This window comes from Rhinolophus sinicus, chromosome 1 (assembly GCF_057876585.1).
Source record: "Rhinolophus sinicus isolate RSI-liver-muscle chromosome 1, RSI-T2T, whole genome shotgun sequence".
In the NCBI taxonomy this organism is placed as follows: Eukaryota; Metazoa; Chordata; class Mammalia; order Chiroptera; family Rhinolophidae; genus Rhinolophus; species Rhinolophus sinicus.
In genome coordinates this window covers 149,285,792-149,295,499 of record NC_142501.1, presented here as the reverse complement: position 1 = coordinate 149,295,499, position 9,708 = coordinate 149,285,792, and the positions used below count along the sequence as shown (strand labels likewise).

The window sequence follows — 9,708 nt, the reverse complement described above, 5'->3', positions numbered from 1 at the left end:
CAGGGATTATGAGGGAATAATATGTCTCCTCTGGGCTAAATATGGAAGGAACCTGTGTCCTTGAATGATTGCATAGAACAAAGGTGGGCCCCCTCTTTACACCAAGGTGAACTGTGACATGCATGAGAAATAAATCTTGATTGTGTCAATCCATTAACATATTGAGGTGTTTAGTGATAACGTTTAGATCAACTTGATTAGTATGTACATTGCTCTACAAATATGTTAGAAATTGTGATATAATATTCTTAAGTACCAATATTTTCTTCAAAATACTACAGATATTAATCTATTCTTATTGTAATTTATTATTGTATAGTACACACTTGAATTCAGTTTCATTTTTTATTTCTTTGTAGGTAACTTTTTCTCTTGATACTTGCAGAAATGTTCTTTATTCATTAAAATATTTATTTTTATGTTTGTGTACATATTTTTACTTGGTGAACCTTTAAATATTCAAGTTAATGTTCATTTTCAGCTTAAGAATGCTTTCATATTATTTCTTTGATTATTATTTAGGATCTGTTTGCTTTATACTATCATGAATTCTTTAAGCTTATTTTTTTTAACTTCCTATAGATTAAATTTCATGGATCTAGTTCCGTTTCCTTTCATTATTGCTTATAAGCCTGCTCAGACTGCCATAACAAAAGATCACAGGCTGAGCGCCTTAAAAAACAGAAATTTATTTTCTTGGAGTTCTGGAGGCTAGTCCAAGATCAAGGTCCTGGCAGATTTAGTTTCTGATTAGGGGTCTCTTCCTGGCTTGCATGGTGGCCTCCGAACTATGACTTTGCATGGCCTTTCCTTGGTTAATGGGAAGCCAGAGAGAGATAAAGAGAGCTTTCTTGTTTCTCTTCTTATAAAGACACAGATCCTAAGGGATCAGGGCCCTATACCTGTGACCTCATTTATCCTTAATTACTTCCTTAATTACTTTCACTGTATAATAGATTTCCTATAAGAAATTATAGTGTCAGAAAAATATTTTTCATCCTCAGAAGATTGAAAATAGTGCTATAGCAAAGTGTGATTGAAAAAATATTTTCCTTTCTACCCTAATAATGATTAATTTTGTCTGTTCAACAGGACATACACACTGTATCCCCAAAATGACACATTGCAGACATAGAAAATATAATTTAAATGAGGTTTTATCTCCAGGTAATTTGAATTTTAAGCAGAATCAGATGGGGAATGAACATATTTGGAGCTCTGACATTTGATGACAGTCATTTGAAGTCCCATCTCCAAATACAGCAACCCTGGGCCTTAGGGTTTCAACATATGAATTGGGGAGAGGGTTAGCTACAGATATTTAGTCCACAACAGTCACTTATTTTTTATTCCTTTGTGATCCTCAGAATTTTTGGTGAATTCGAGGAAGCTTCCATCTTTACTAGATTTTTCTTAAGTTATTAATTTGTTTTTCAAAGCCTACATCATATTTTAAATTTTGACCTCATGTTTTTCATGTTGTTGCAAAATTTTCCAGATCTTACGTTTTCTTTTTCTCATGATTTCTTTCTCTAATTTCAAAGATGTGTTTTGATTTTGATGGTATAAAACTTCAATGAATATCATTTGTTGCTCTAGGAACTGAAACACTGAATCCAATAAATAAAAAATGGGACTCATTGGAAAGAGCATGGGCTAATTCAGGAAACTGAAGGGCAAGCTGAATCATTAAGTATTGAAAACTTCAAGAACTTTGTCATCAGAGACTCTCATCAAATGTCTGAGTTCCAAATATGTTCATTCTCCATATGATTCTACTTAAAATTCAAATTACCGGGGGATAAAATACCATTGGCCTAATTTAGGTTATATTTTCTATGTCTGCAATGTGTCATTTTGGGGATAAAGTGTGTATGTCCTTTTGAACAGACAAAATAGATTATTTGAACAGACAAAAATAATCATTATCAAAGTATATAAAATATTTTTTTCAATCACACTTTGCTGTAGAATATATTTACTCTTCCTAGGATGAAAAAATATTTTTCTGACACTATAATTTCTTGTAGGAAATCTATTACACAGAGAAAGCTTTTAAATGAAATTATTCTTTAGGATGAACTTTTTCTTCTTCCTTGTGGCATAATTGCATTGCTTCAGTAACTTTCTGTGTAATGAGGTATGTTATTGTTCATTTTGGTCAATTATATTTTTGTCAGGGCCTCCTCCCCCCAGTTTTATTGAGATGTTATTGACATATAACACATATTAACTTAAAGTGTACAACGGAATGATTTGATATAAGAACACAGTAAGTTCTCCCTTAACATCACTGATAGGGTCTTGGAAACTGTGACTTTAAGTGTAACAATACATAATGAAATCAATCTATGATAGGCTAATTGATATAAACAAGAATTAAGTTCCTACAGCATATTTCTGATTTAAAAAATCACAAAACTTCTAAATAAATGTCCAAAACACTTCTAATATTAAACGCTAAAATAAATGTGAACTATATATACATTTAAAAGAGGTTGATAAAAAAAAAGTAAGACAATTCCTTTCCAACATGCTTATTCTAGTTCAGGGTCGTGGGTGGCCAGAGCCTATCCTGGCAGCTCAGTGTACCGTGGCACCCCACCCTGGTCTAGATGCCTTTCCGTCACAAGGTGCACTCACCCACACTCCCACTCACTCAGACTGGGACAATTTAGACATGTCAAGTCACCTCATGTGCACATGTTTGAAACGTGGGAGAAAACTGAAGTACCTGGGGAAAACCCATGCAGACATAGGGAGAATATATAAACTCCACACAGACAGTGGCCCCTGCTAGGAATCAACCTTTTTTTTTCCTTTCTTATCAGCATTAGAATGAACCAGTTATTCAAGGATGTGCTGTGTACTGAGAAATGATTACCAAAGTAAGGTTAGTTAACACTTCCATCCCCTCATATAATTACCTTTTTTGTGTGTGTGGTGATAACATTAAAGATTTACTCTATTAACAGCTTTAACGTACATACTGCAATACTGTTAATTAGAGACACCATGTGGTACATTAGATCCACAGAACTTGTTCATCTTATATCTAAAAGTTTGTATCCTTTGACCAACATCTCCCCTATTTCCTTCACCCCTAGCTCCTGGTAACCGCCATTCTACTTTCTATTTCTGAATTTGGCTTGTTTAGATTCCACATATAAATGAGAACATAAAGTGTTTGTCTTTTACTTTCTGACTCACTGTGTTTCCCTGAAAATAAGACCTAGTGGGACTTCAGCTCTAATGCGTCTTTTGGAGCAAAAATTAATATAAGACCCGGTCTTATTTTAATATAATGTAAGACCCAGTCTTATATGATATAATATAATATAAGAAGGGGTATAATATAATATAATACCAGGTCTTATATTACTTTTTGCTCCAAAAGATATATTAGAGCTGATTGTCTGGCTAGGTCTTATTTTTGGGAAAACACGGTATTTCACTTACTATATCGCAACGTCCATCCATGTTGTTGCAAACGGCAGGATTTCCTTCTTTTTATGACTGAATAATATTCCATTTTGTGTCTGTATATCTATATCTGTATATCTACATCTATATCTATTTATCTATATCATATTTTCTTTATCCATTTGTCTATCAATATACAGATTGTTTCCATGTCTGGCTGCTGTGAATAATGAGGCATTAGACATGGGGATGCAGATGTCACTTTAAGATAGTAATTTCATATCCTTTGGATACATACCCAGAAATGGAATTGTTAAATCATATGCTAGTTCTAGTTTTAATTTTTTACAGAACCTCCATAGTGTATTCCACAGTGGTTGTACCAATTTACATTCCCACTAAAGGGCACAAGGATTTCCTTTTGTCCACATAATCTCTAACACTTATTATCTGTTGTCTTTTTGATAATAGCCATTCTAACAGATGTGAGGTGATATCTCACTGTGGTTCTGATTTGTATTTTCCTGATCATTAGTGAAGTTGAGTACCTTTTAATGCACTTGTTTATTTGTAAGTTATTTTGGGAAATAAAAAATGTCTTTTCAACAAACAACCCAATTGAAAAATGGACAGAGGACCTGAAGAGACATTTCTCCAAAGAAGACATAGAAATAGCAAATAGACATATGAAAAAATGCTCAACATCACTAATCATCAGAGAAATGCAAATGAAAAGCACAATGAGGTATCACCTCACCCCAGTCAGAATGGCTATCATCAACAAGACAAATAGTAACAAGTGTTGGAGAGGCTGTGGAGAAAAAGGAACCCTCATACACTGTTGGTGGGAATGCAGACTGGTGGAGCCATTATGGAAGGCAGTGTGGTGGTTCTTCAAAAAATTACAAATAGAATTGCCATATGACCCAGAAATCCCTCTCCTGGGTATCTACCCAAAAAATTTGAAAACATTTATACATAAAGACACATGTGCCCCAATGTTCATTGCAGCTTTGTTTACGGTGGCCAAGACATGGAAACAACCAAAATGTCCTTCAATAGATGAGTGGATAAAGAAGTTGTGGTATATATACACCATGGAATATTATTCAGCGGTAAGAAAAGATGATATAAGACCATTTGTGACAACATGGATGGATCTTGAGAGTATAATGCTAAGTGAAATAAGTCAGACGGAAAAAGCAGAGAACCATATGATTTCACTGATATGTGGTATGTAAACCAAAAACAACAAAAGAACAAGACAAACAAATGAGAAACAAAAACTCATAGACACAGACAATAGTTTAGTAGTTACCAGAGGGTAAGGGGGGGTGGAGGGTGGGAGATGAGGGTAAGGGGGAGCAAATATATGGTGAAGGAAGGAGAACTGACTCTGGGTGGTGAACACACAATGGGATTTATAGATGATGTAATACAGAATTGTACACCTGAAATCTATGTAATTTTACTAACAATTGTCACCCCAATAAATTTTTTAAAAAATGTCTTTTCAAGTCCTTTGCCCATTTTTTAAATTGGATTACTTGTTTTTTTGTTTTTGTTTTTGTTTTTCTATTTAATTGTGTAAGTTCCTTGTATTTTGGATATGAACCTCTCTCAGATATATGGTTCGCAATTTTTTTTTTTTTTCTGTGCAGATGTGTTTCTTTCTTTCCATTTTATGTAGTCTCAGGACCTTCTTTATGTACGTCCTGGGCACACAGCTCTTTTACAAAAGTGTTGATAATCAGTTGGTGCTCTGTGGCTCCTTATCTGGGCCTACCAGCATTGCATAATTCAGAAATACCTTGACCATCTTAGTATATGAATGATACATTTTTATTTCAAAGGTTAATGCATAATTCCTTCTATTTTCATATTTCAAACATCATTTCCATTGTTATCTGGAAGGGGAGATTTAAAAACCATGATGCCAGTATCAACCAACACATAATATTCCAAAACTCTTGTAAATGAATGTTACCCAATATACCATGTTTTAAACATTTTAAAACTTAATCTCATATATTAATGAGAATTAAAAAAAAACAAAAAACAGTATGTATTTCTCTCCGAGGGATAACACTCAAGTGATGTCATCAGATGTATAACACAGAGGAAATGTGAAGTATGGGGCAAAACTCAATAAAGGGTGGCAGACTTGAAAATGAAAGCCTTGAGTAGCAGGAGACATGGATTGTGTGAGGAAGTGTATATAGAGAGGGACAACAGGTCCTGCGATGAAATGCTGGAAATTGCAGAGCATAAACTATGTACACTTCACATGTTGGCTAAATAATAGCTTTGACCGTCACTGAAGTTTATTTACCTAAGGCATGTAGAACACTTAGATCTTCCATTTAATAGCTTTTTATTGTGAATGGACGTGAAGATTATGTTCTAGCCTACAGATATGCTTAGTGTAAGAAAATCGATAAAAACTTCAATTCACATTATTTTCCATACACATACGTATGCATGTATCTATAATATATATGTATACAAATGTATAAGAGAATGAATATATGTATAACCATATGCAACTAACAACAGAGTCACTGTGAATGACTTTAGTGTCATGACATTGGATATAGTATGACAGCATGTCCAGCTGTCATCAGGTGGTGCCATTCATGAGTAGTGTTAGCCATGCACAAGCCAAAGGGTCATAGGTGGCGATTTTGACTGGGAGGATACATTTTTTTCTTTATCTTTTTTATAATTTTAAATTCTTTGAACTAATGTGAATATATTAACTATTCAAAGTAATAAATGAAAAAGAAAATTGAATGTCTTGAGGAGAGAAAATATGGGATTTAAAAACCAACTTAAATTGCACAAGTGTTACTTACCTCTACCTGACATCACAACTAATATTTTTCATCAGAATAACTCCTTTTGATATAAATCATATCTTGTCATTGTAACTTTTGTTCTTTTTCTTATTTTCTGTATCTTTTTTCTTCCATAAAAGTATAAATCAAAACAGCCTTTTTGCGATTAGTTTGATATGTGCATTAAAATATTTCATGGCAAAATAGTAGATATTATTAAACTATTTAACTAAAAGTGATATAAAGTTCCTTTTTTGTTTCCAGTAAACTTGTGACCAGCAGTTTAATTTTCAAAGCAATTTCAAAGTCTCTTTTTTTCTCCCAAGCATTTGACTGGATTGTTGAGTTTCTTAGAACAAGGACATTAGGCATTAAAACCAGATTCTTCTCAGGAGCCATCATTTCCCTCTAAAGATATATTAAACTATCTTGAAATCTGAATTGATCAATTTATTTTCCATTTTAAACATATTTCAACCTCAGTTTTAATCACAGTATTCATGTGTTCAATGGATATTACATCCAGAAATATCAGACCCAAATTATTTAAAGATTACTTGGTGGAAGCACATTGTGTTCTAATTTCATTCAAATTACAAAATAAATTTGTCAGTTAGGAAAAGCGAGGCTATGGTGTGCAAACACACAAACTGAAACTCTTAGTGGTCTGGAATAGCTAAGATTTATTTCATGCTTATGATTCTTGTCCCTTTCTAGACAGCTGGGAACTACCCTCCATATCTTCCTTACTATTCCAGGGTTTTTCAGCAGTGGCACTATTGCCATTTTAGTCTGGATAATTATTCATTGCCCCCAAATGAGAGGGGTCAGTGTTATCCTCTGCATTACAGAATGTTTAGTACAGACCTGGCATATACTCACTAGATGCAGGTAACACCCTCCCCAGCCATGCCAACCAAAAAAATGTCTTCAGTCACTGCCAAATGTCCCCTGGGTGGCACAAGCAGTGCTTGAGAACCACTGCTGTCTGTAAGGCTGCTGGTTGTCAGGACAGAAGGAAAGAGCACGTGGAGCACTGCAAGCTGTCTCCCAGCCTCTGCCAGGAAGTTGTGGTTCACACCATCTCTGCTTACATTTGTTTGGCCAAAACATGGCCACACTAACTTCCAGGAGGCAAGGAAATACCCTTCTACCATTTTCTCATGAGGAGGATAAAAAATATTAGGGCCTACCCTAATGACTAACAAAATTATATTGTACATTTTGAAAAAGAAGTAATTTTTTTTCTTCCTCAAAAAATAGTATACTTTTGACAATGGTTCACTCACTTTGACCACTGATAGTTTCAGAAATACACACACTAAATATAGCAACTGCTTACCATATCTTTGAGGATACATCAGAACATAATTACTAAAGAACTAGTGATGATATACCTATAAAATAAAAATTTATAACAGCATAGAAGACAGAACATAAAAAACATGTACTTGCATGTAAGTCAACTCAGTTAAAACAAATAATGAATGGATGGAATCTACTGTATGATAAAAATGTTCTAAACACCATTTAGTTGCTACCAATATGACATTTACTTGTTTTTCTTTTTAAAAAAATGAAACAATTTTGGTATTGTCCAGAAAAATTTAACAGGTTTATTTATAATTCTTGTAAAGTTGAACTGCTGAACCTTTTTCACTGAAACATTTCCACTCACGTTAATGATTTAACATCCCCACATTTGTACTAATAACTCACAAACAATGAAAATGGATAAACTACCAATACCTGATTTCTGTCCCTTATTATTTCACTTGCAATCATATATATTTTTGACTCCTTGTGGGGGAAACTATTTAACGTTCAGAACTACCAATAACAGGAAGAAGAGAAAGTTGGTTTTGAGAACGTGATCAATCCCAGTCTCTCATTAGTAAGGCTTCTCCTGACAGGTGAAGAAAAAGGAACCAAGAGAATTTAGCAGAACAACAGCTGTCATCCGGGAATCCTTTAGGGTCAGATATGTCATCGAGAGTTTAATATACAACTATTTGCAAGTATCGTCTTCAGAGACCTATTTGTCCACTCAAATTGACCTGAGAGTCACTTTGGAAGACAGTTTGGTAGTTTCTCAAAAAATTAAACATAAAGTTAACATTTGACACAGCCATTTCACTCCTAGGTATGTGCTCAAGAGCTTTGAAAATAGATCCACACAAAATCTTGAAAATGAATATTCCTAGCAGCGTTCTTCATAAGTCAAAAAGTTGAAACAATCCAAAGTTTATCAACAAATTTATAGATTAAACAAAAAGTGGTGTATATATATACAATAAAATATTAGTTTTGCTGTCATGGTTACGTTTTATTGGACATGGATTTTATTTTTATTTTTTTTAATTGGAGAAAGGTCTGAATGCTTTCTTGTACTTTCTGTCAATACTTGGAAACTTTCTTTGTACATTTGTGCCTCAGTTAGGGCTTTTTGTTTGCTCAAAATTGAAATTGAATCATCTAATTTAAGTAAAAGTTTAGTTTGTTGAAATTACACAAAGAAGCTCACAAAATTGACATAAACATCTTAAAATCGTAAAAAACTGAAACTAACCTGTGGAAAGGAGAGAAACTAGGGCAACTTCAAGTATCAGAAAAGTCTCCTTAAGTCCCTTTCTTTGGTGCAGTCAGGTTTTTTTTCCTCCCCCCGCAAAAATAGGTCTCACATGCTACTGAACCAGCCTACTAGTACAGAAACATAGAAACAAAGAGAGAAAGCATTATTTCCCCAGTAAAACATGTCCAACTGTCCAGATATTAGTGACCTTTTAAGCTTGTTATGGTAAGATGATAGAGATCTTAATACAGCATGAACATGAGTGCCTTTTCATGTGTAGTTCCTTATAGACTCTACTTGGTTCTTTTCCCATCTCTCCTCTTGTCATTGTACATAATTTTATTACTAGTTTTCATCTGAATTCAGTGGGGAATGGGATTATTCTGCTTTTGTTTATTGTCCAGTATCTCTTATCCCTCAAAGTCTTGTGAGAAGACATAGCAAAGAATGGAGTCAACTGCATACACCTCAATGGCAGAGAAAAGGGGCAACTTCAACTGTGTTTTTAACTCACGTCATTCTGCTCAAGATACAAACACCTAGCTCTGGGGCTCTGTCCCCACACCTAGGAAAGAGATTCTGATTGGCCTGGTTTTGGGTCAGATGCTAGTCCTTGTTCAAGAGACTTGTCTTAACTAAATTGCATGAAAGAAGGTGGGGTAGTTCCCCAAAGAAGGGAGCTATACCCAAGGAAGGTGTCAGGTGACAGAAATGCCTCTGAATTGGCATCATTCCATGTACATGTTTTATTATTTCCAAGGTCACTTAACATCAGCAGCAGCCACTAATAAATAGTTTTCAGGAAAGGTACAGGTTCACTAGTGGGGAAATGAATCATATTGTCTTCTAATATCACTTTAGCTTATTAATTGTCCA

The 9,708-nt window shown here is 34.3% G+C and overlaps 1 pseudogene; it reads right to left on the bottom strand.

The window, feature by feature from the left end:
* Nucleotides 1–9,116: 9,116 nt before the first annotated feature.
* On the bottom strand, nt 9,117–9,271 carry LOC141568310 (large ribosomal subunit protein eL39-like; annotated as a pseudogene).
* Between the last annotated feature and the right edge of the window lie 437 nt (nt 9,272–9,708).